The sequence below is a fragment of the Hordeum vulgare genome, chromosome 4H (assembly GCF_904849725.1).
Source record: "Hordeum vulgare subsp. vulgare chromosome 4H, MorexV3_pseudomolecules_assembly, whole genome shotgun sequence".
Lineage (NCBI taxonomy): Eukaryota > Viridiplantae > Streptophyta > Magnoliopsida > Poales > Poaceae > Hordeum > Hordeum vulgare.
In genome coordinates this window covers 444926643-444936296 of record NC_058521.1, presented here as the reverse complement: position 1 = coordinate 444936296, position 9654 = coordinate 444926643, and the positions used below count along the sequence as shown (strand labels likewise).

General features: G+C 43.1%; 1 long non-coding RNA gene across 1 annotated transcript; it reads right to left on the bottom strand.

The window, feature by feature from the left end:
* Positions 1 to 8424: 8424 nt before the first annotated feature.
* On the bottom strand, positions 8425 to 9311 carry LOC123446587. The gene is made up of 3 exons (XR_006631406.1): positions 8962 to 9311; positions 8639 to 8725; positions 8425 to 8519 (listed from the first exon to the last, which is right to left on the bottom strand). It is a non-coding gene; the product is annotated as an uncharacterized LOC123446587 (long non-coding RNA).
* Between the last annotated feature and the right edge of the window lie 343 nt (positions 9312 to 9654).

Here is a 9654-nt window from a genome sequence, read left to right as displayed (position 1 = left end):
TCCATGATTGAATCACTAGCAGCGGTCAAAATTTATCCTTAGTAACTGATGGACTAAGGAATTTTTCTCGATTATGGAGGTGGTTAAAGAGTTCGTCGTAAAGGGTTACGTCGATGCAAGCTTTGACACTAATCCGAATAACTATGAGTAGTGAAACGGATTCGTATAGTAGAGTAGATATTGGAGCATTTCCGAATAGCACGTAGTAGCAGCATCTATAAGATGACATAATTATTTGTAAAGAACGCACGGATCTGAAAGTTTCAGAACCGTTGACTAAAACCTCTCTTACGAGCAAGACGTGATCAGACCCCATAACTATATGGGTGTTGGATTCGTTGGAATCACATGGTGATGTGAACTAGATTATTGACTCTAGTGCAAGTGGGAGACTGTTGGAAATATGCCCTAGAGGCAATAATAAATTAGTTATTATTATATTTCTTAGTTCATGATAATCGTTTATTATCCATGCTATAATTGTATTGATTGGAAACACAATACTTGTGTGGATACATAGACAAAACACTGTCCCTAGTAAGCCTCTAGTTGACTAGCTCGTTGATCAAAGATGGTCAAGGTTTCCTGGCCATAGGCAAGTGTTGTCACTTGATAACGGGATCACATCATTAGGAGAATCATGTGATGGACTAGACCCAAACTAATAGACGTAGCATGTTGATCGTGTCATTTTGTTGCTACTGTTTTCTGCGTGTCAAGTATTTGTTCCTATGACCATGAGATCATATAACTCACGGACACCGGAGGAATGCTTTGTGTGTATCAAACGCCGCAACGTAACTAGGTGACTATAAAGATGCTCTACAGGTATCTCCGAAGGTGTTCGTTGAGTTAGTATGGATCGAGACTGGGATTTGTCACTCCGTGTGACGGAGAGGTATCTCGGGGCCCACTCGGTAATACAACATCACACACAAGCCTTGCAAGCAATGTGACTTAGTGTAAGTTACGGGATCTTGTGTTACGGAACGAGTAAAGAGACTTGCCGGTAAACGAGATTGAAATAGGTATGCAGATACTGACGATCGAATCTCGGGCAAGTAACATACCGAAGGACAAAGGGAATGACATACGGGATTATATGAATCCTTGGCACTGAGGTTCAAACGATAAGATCTTCGTAGAATATGTAGGATCCAATATGGGCATCCAGGTCCCGCTATTGGATATTTACCGAGGAGTCTCTCGGGTCATGTCTACATAGTTCTCGAACCCGCAGGGTCTGCACACTTAAGGTTCGACGTTGTTTTATGCGTATTTGAGTTATATGGTTGGTTACCGAATGTTGTTCGGAGTCCCGGATGAGATCACGGACGTCACGAGGGTTTCCGGAATGGTCCGGAAACGAAGATTGATATATAGGATGACCTCATTTGATTACCGGAAGGTTTTCGGAGTTACCGGGAATGTACCGGGAATGACGAATGGGTTCCGGGAGTTCACCGGGGGGCCCACCCACCCCGGGGAAGCCCATGGGTGTTTGGGGTGCCGCACCAGCCCTTAGTGGGCTGGTGAGACAGCCCAAGAGAGGCCTATGCGCATAGGAAATAAAATCAAAGAGGAAAGGAAAAAAAAGAAGGAGGTGGGAAAGGGAAGAAGGACTCCACCTTCCAAAACCAAGTGGATTTCGGTTTGGGAGGGGGAGACCTTCCCCCTTGGCTCGGCCGACTCCCTTGGGAGAACTTGGACCCCAAGGCAAATCTCCCCCCTCCTCCTCATATATATAGTGGGGTTTTAGGGCTGATTTGAGACCTTGGGAGTACTTGGACCCCAAGGCAAATCTCCCCCCTCCTCCTCATATATATAGTGGGGTTTTAGGGCTGATTTGAGACAACTTGACCACGGCAGCCCGACCACATACCTCCACGGTTTTTCCTCTAGATCGCGTTTCTGCGGAGCTCGGGCGAAGCCCTGCTGAGACAAGATCATCACCAACCTCCGGAGCGCCGTCACGCTGCCAGAGAACTCTTCTACCTCTCCGTCTCTCTTGCTGGATCAAGAAGGCCGAGATCATCGTCGATCTGTACGTGTGCTGAATGCGGAGGTGCCATCCGTTCGCCACTAGATCGTGGGACTGATCGCGGGATAGTTCGCGGGGCGGATCGAGGGACGTGAGGACGTTCCACTACATCAACCGCGTTCACTAACGCTTCTGCTGTACGGTCTACAAGGGTACGTAGATCACACATCCCCTCTCGTAGATGGACATCACCATGATAGGTCTTCGTGCGCGTAGCAAAATTTTTGTTTCCCATGCTACGTTCCCCAACAAGATGATCCTCGTGTTCCCAAGTGGCTTCATCTTCAGAATGATTTGACCACTGCACTTTAAGGAACTTGGTGACTTTACGACGAGTCTTACGTTCAGCCTGGTCGAGAATGCGGACCGGATGCTCTTTATAAGAGAGGTCTTGTTGCAGCTCAAGCATATCATGACCCACTGCTCGAATAGGATCCTTGAAGCAGCGACGGAGCTGAGACACATGGAAGACATCATGAACCTGAGAAAGGTTCGCCGGTAGTTCCAATTGATAAGACACTCTTCCACGCCTTCCGAGAACAGTGAAAGGACCAATATAGTGAGGAGCTAACTTTCCCTTGATCCCGAAGCGGTGTGCACCTCTCATTGGTGTGACACAAAGATAAGCCTTTTCGTCAGGTTGATAGACCATATCTTGATGATGACGGTCATACTGACTCTTCCGACGAGACTGAGCAGCCTTCAGATTCTCATGAATAATGCGGACTTCATCTTCAGCATGTTGAATAATATCCGGACCAAAGAGTGATCGTTCCCCAGTTTCTGACCAATTCACAGGAGTTTGACACCTTCGTCCATACAATACTTCGAAAGGGACCATCTTTGGACTAGATTGATAGCTATTGTTGTAAGAGAACTCGGCATACGAGAGAGATTCCTCCCATTTCTCACCGAAAGAAATGACACAAGCTCGAAGCCTGTCCTCGAGAATTTGGTTGACTTGTTCAACTTGTCCCTGGGATTGAGGATGAAATTTCGTGCTGAAGGACAGATGAGTCCCCATAGCCTTTTGAAAACTTTCCCGGAATTTTGAAGTGAACAAGCTCCCACGGTCCGAGCTGATTACCAATGGAATACCGTGAAGTGAAACAACCCTTGACATATAAAGATCTGTCAGCTGACTAGCATTAATTGTTTCTTTGACGGCCAGGAAATGTGCAACTTTGGACATTCGGTCAATGACGACAAGAATAGCATCATTACCTTTCTGAGATTTGGGAAAACTAGTGACAAAGTCCATTTCAACATGGTGACATTTCCACTCGGGAATAGAGGTAGGTGAAGTGTCCCAGCAGGCTTTTGATGTTCTGCTTTGATCTGCCGGCAAATATCACATTCTCCCACATATCGTGCAATGTCTTGTTTCATATTGGGCCACCAGAATCTTTGCTGGATGTCTTGGTACATCTTGGTACTACCCGGGTGAATAGACAATGGTGTATCGTGAGCTTCTTTCATCACCTCACCTGTCATTCTGAGATTTTCCTTCTTATTTGGGACGAATAGGCGACCCTTGAAGTACAAGGCGCCATCTTCGGCAATAGTGAAGAAGGAGGGTTTACCCTTCGCAATATAGCTTTTAATCCTGTGGATGTCATCGTCATAACCTTGTATAGTCTTGATGGTGCCCACAAGATCTGGTTCAACAACTAGGTTACTGAGGGAACCCTGATTAACAACACGAAGGTTCATCTTTCGATACTCTTCACGAGGGGGAACAAGGTAACCCTGAGGAACAATATGGAGGTTTAGCTTACGGAATTCCTCTTGCAGACGATCGTGAACCTTATGAACTTGGAGGTGGTTGCAGTATGACTTGCGACTCAAGGCATCGGCCATTACGTTAGCCTTGCCCGGGGTATATGATATACTACTGTCAAAATCTGTTATACGCTCCATGCATCTTTGTTGACGTAGATTCAGCTCCGATTGAGTGAACAAGTACTTCAGACTTTGATGGTCGGTGTAGATTTCACAGTGATTACCGACAAGGTATTGTCGCCATTCTTTCAGTGCATGAATAACTGCGGCAGGTCCGAGATCATGAACTAGGTAGTTCTTTTCATGAGCACGCAACTGACGTGAGGCATAAGCAATCACCTTGTGATCCCGCATCCGGATACATCCTATTCCTTGACGAGAAGCGTCACAATATATGACGAAATCCCTTTTCGTATCCGGAGGAGCAAGTACTGGAGCGGATGTCAGTTTGTCCTTGAGTGCCTGGAAACCTTCCTAACATTTATCAGTCCACTCATACTTAACACCTTTGTGAAGCAGATTGGTTAAGGGCTTTGCAATCTTGGAGAAGTTCTCGACGAATCGACGACAATAGCTGGCGAGTCCGAGAAAACTTCTGACTTGCTTGACATTCTTCGGGGGAGTCCATGTGATACCCCGATGCCGACGTTCCAAAAGATTCCCCCCTTTATTCCGTTTTCGTCATGTGGCTTATTTTATTTGTGGCATCATCATCGCATCATGCGCATCATCAGCATTGCATTGGCATCCCGTTGCCGCCAGTTTTCAAAACTTGCATCCGTTGTCAGTTGCCGGTTCTCGTCGTTGTTCGTTCTGAGCCCGTTCACACACGCACGCGCCCGCGGCATCATCAAACCCTGTTTTAAAAGTGTGCGTAAAACTTTCCCTGGTCGGGTTCAGATTTGACGCGCGGTCTTTATTAGTTATAGCTAGGCCGCCTGTCAAATTTCGTCGCGATCGGAGTCCGTGTGGTACCCGAACGGTCGACCGTAGCAGCACCGTATTCGGTCTACCGTCGGACGTTTCTCGGTGTTTTAAAACTCGTGTCACGGGCTACCGTTTTCCCTTTCGTCTTAGTCCCACACCCCCCCCTCCACATAGCCACTAAGTCCACCTTGCCTTAGCTCGCGACCGGAGCCGTCCGATCGCGATCGTGTGGTCGAAATCGCTTGTAAACCCCCCTAAAACCTAACCCTAGAACCCCTTTACTATAAACTAGATCATGATTGGCGCGCGTTGCTATGCCCGTCTAAGTTTTTAATAGAGTAATAGTAATTTCAAAAGATAGACATGGAAGAATTGGATTCCTATTTTCATGAAAGAACTTATGAACCTACACCAATATTTATTATTTTATATATCTATCATGTTGTATATTTTCCGGGTCATGTTGACCATCCTCTTAGTTCCATGTATACCAAGTTTTTTCTAGCATCTCATATATTGGATAATAAATTTACAACATAGGCATTTCATGACCATGAAGTGCCAAGAAGTGCCGTGCAAGGAAAGTGGAAACAAATGGCATTTCATGAAACTGATCACTATAGTAATCTTGCCAAAGCTTCTCAGCAAAACACATTGAAATAATAGTGGTGTGACATCCTTGCAAAGGCCTATTTTCTCTTAGTTACATGTATAAGTGACATCAGCAATACAATTAAAGGATGTAGTATATGGATTAATGTGGAAAGCTGCAATGCTTTCACTAGATGGGTGAGCTCCTCAACCTTTGGTGTACTCCCAATACTTGCGCCATGTATATTTGTAAAGGAAAAAATATGTGGAAATACTACATATACGGAACCAAAATACAACCGTGACCTTTCTGTTTAGATCAACACAAATGAACATTCTGTATAAATAACAGTCCAAGACACAACAAATAATGTTTGGTGAGCCATTTGGCCCCACTTGTTTATGGACATACATTACAAACTTATAACTATATAAAAATATACAAAGATGAGCGCACTTTATTTTTATCTAGGAAGAAACTACACAATCAATGTTAGCTTTAGTTGGTTCAGTGCATGTATAGAAATCATCGTCACTTACGGTCGCAACGGCATTAGTCTCCATCAAATCTAATGAACAAGAACATGAACATATGTGAGGACTAAATGGACTAAATTAAATACGCACCATAAAGAGAACTATCATTACAAATTTGTACACAACCATATAACCGATGTAGATGTTTCAAATAAGACAAGCATATATAGTAGGAGGATCCATTTGGCAAAAAAACATAAAATGTAAGAGCTATTTATTCTAAAGTATAATGCAAGGAAAAGATAATTCGAGAAATGAAAGGACCATACAATTTGAACAACTACTCATCCAAATACCTTAAGAATCAGGGAATTCTTTATTGCAAATACTAACATAAGAAGAAATAAATGGTGCCTAAAATTCTTTATTCCAAATCATAATGCTAATAATTTGGCATATCGTTATTGTACTGCAAGATGAAGCGACAAAGTAGAGTGATCATGGTCATTCCATCGTTGTCTATCAATGTTGAACTCTAAACACACAAAGTCCTTTCTAAATCATTTAGCAAACTCTTCTTCAATTTTATAAGCCACTTTTCAAGTGTATCAAGAAGTACTTTATTGCAAGGAAACATGGCACCCAATTCAGGCGGGCAAGATTGTCGGCCATACGAAGCATTACTCTTCCAACACTTTTTTAGTGTGACGAGTAGTCTGGACAAAAAATGGAAAAATTGACATAAATATTTGTCACAAAAGATGCACACTTTACCAATATATTGTAACCCATAAGCCTAACATGTCTGTAATTTAAAATGTATGGCTACCATATTCTCTTATTTAGAGAAACCAAACAACAAACTGGGTTCGTACTTCATACATACAGACTCTACGATAATAACAATAAAGGAATAACACATAAGAAGTCGAGCGACATGGCTCTTATTCCTTGGAGAACATAATAGATATTTATTCAAAGCTGAGATGATCTACTGGAAAGAACGTCCACAAGGAGAACACCAAATTAAAAGAGCATTCAATATTTTGTAACAAAAATAATATAGAGCTGGATATACATTTGCATGAAGAATTGTTTCACCTGATAGAAAATTAGCAACTTGACATCCCTATCCTATTTTGCTCGGTTCAATAATAGCTTGTTGGACATCACTGCTGAAAGCTGTGCGATTCCGTGCTGAAGTGTGTGTTTCCTGTTGCTTGAGAGAGCCCAACCACATGAATACATGAGCAACGAAATAACATTTCTTGCAAAAATGGATAACCTGCAATCCCTGCTAAAGCAGAACGACTAAAATCATGATCATAGTAAGATGATATTTTTCTAAAATGAGGAATCAATCTCCGAGCACCTCCTTTAGAAGGCAGCATTTCGCAAAAAATGTCTCGGAGTCCATACACTTAGCTCTAAAGAGACTACTCATAGTAGCAACCCATTGGTACAGATCAAACCTGTTTTTTGTGATCCATGAAGATATTTTCGCTCCATGGAGGATCATATCGAAGGGTAACATAATCTGCAGAGTCGTATACACACATGTTGGTCCAGCGCTGACCCTCTCGGATAATGTTCCGTCGCACTGAAAAAATGCGATAGGGCACATTCCTTTTATTGAATTGAACCACACTAAGGCCTGCAAAACAAGGATTAGCTAAAAGAGAGATGCACATAGGTAGGACGCAGAGATCAGGATAATAAACCAGGCCTATACATGGTGATGTGAGCTATATATGCTTACGCTTTTTCAGGAAAGCATGAAGGCAACATATGAAGAGTATCATCTTCTATTTTACGAAGAGCCTCTATATGCATAAATTGAACAGTGGATGCGCATTTTTAAGGATTTCTTGGTTGATCTTGTCTGCATCACCAAGCATGGCACTACAAGCAGGGTCCCAAACAATCAATGCACAACAGTGGGCCTCACCATGCTCCTTACATACATTGACAGAGTTTGCCTATGACTTCAACAAATCTCTTCATGAGAAAAGCTCCTTCCAGAAATACTTTATTCCTTTGTACGCATTAACGCCCTCTCAAGCATCCTGCCATGGGAAAATGCAAACATGTATAAAGATCTTGTTTTCTTTCGAGTGAGAACGAACATGAGAAAACAATCATTTATAAAAATAGCTCTATTAAATTAATATAAATTACTTGCTCAAAGGCCTTAAAACAAACAAAGTTTGTTGGTTGTCAGAATAACATCTATCTGAAGCCAAAAAAAGAACTTGATAGACCATGGTAAATGATGCATGCAATAAATGCCAACAACTTTATGATAACTAAGAATGAAGTATCGACTGTTAAAATAGATAAATCAAAGATTGAATCTTAGCTTCATTATTCAGCGGTAGATCATAATCATATTTGTTCTAAAAAAACTAAAAGATCCAAAGTATGTACCTAAATAAAATAGCAAGATGAATGAACTGGTATACTGACCAGCACCTGCAGTGTGCAGTGCGCATCATGATCGCGAGTATATGACAGTGCCACACCACACACACCCAACCCTTTCCTCTTCAATCATGCTAAGTAATAAATGGAGAAAGAAAGCATGAATGTGTTCCATTCATAAACGTGCTCGTACCTCGGCCAAACGTTGTGAACCAGCCCATCTGATGGGATCCCTCTAGCAGCTCCAAAGATAATGGCGGATGCAGGCTTGCTTGCCTGCCTGTAGGGTAGATTGATTCTGTTCTATCAAGTCAACTTTGGCATGGGTTTACATAATTAGCTAAGTAATCAATGGAGAAATAAAGCATGAATGCGTTCCATTCATAAACGTGCTCGTACCTCGGCCAAACGTTGCGAACCAGCCCATCTGATGGGATCCCTCTAGCAGCTCCAAAGATAATGGCGGATGCACGCTTGCTTGCCTGCCTGCAGGGTAGATTGATTCTGTTCTATCAAGTCAACTTTGGCATGGGTTTACATAATTAGCAAGTAGTACAAGTAACAGTTGTCGCTAGCTTCATTATTTTCTACATGATCGATGGGGTTAGTAGTTCCAATTTCCAAACCAAGAGGCGCCTGTTGCATTCGATCGAGTTTGTTTGATAAGTAGAGTAGTAAGATATTTCTGGAGGAAGGAGTTGGGAACCAATTTTCTTGCTCACCTGTGTCGTCTCCTGCGACCTTAGTTGGTCAACGGGCTCTATGTCCTGGACCTTTCCTGGTAAGAAGGTCCACTCAGCTGGCCAGCTCTAGGGGACAGCTCTGAATTTTGCTCTCTACTTTGCCCATATGCAGTACTTCCTGATGATGTGTGGCGGCTGGAGACTGCAATCCTTACATACTATGCCATATGCATTTGGTCATGATTAAATTAAGTTTGGCTCAGAAACCATGGCTAGATCATTATGCCGTGGAGTAGTTCAGTGGGTGGGTCTAAATCTGACGTTCACTCTTTTCATGCTAGGAACACAAACATTGTCAAACCGGTGTCAAACAAACTTCTTACGGCATTGCTGCCCAACCAACAATATTTTAATGTACTCGGCATCGACCACATCGATTTAGGAAAAGATCGAACCTGTAGAAGACCTCATTCTCTTGTCCTCCGGTTCTAGATCGAATGGACCATGGCGTCCTTGTTCCAGATCGACTCTTCTTCCCATCCTCCCGTCCTCATCCTCTCATATTCCTCTCACCATCGAAAGGCACAGAGCAGAGGGACAGGGAGGCGGAGATGAAAGGGAGCATACAGAAAGAAAGGATTGAGCCCCTGCCTAGCTAGGTGTGGAAAGATCGAGAGAAGGGAAAGGCCATGCTTGAGGTTCCTAGCGGCGGCGCTGCCGGGGGCATGGGGC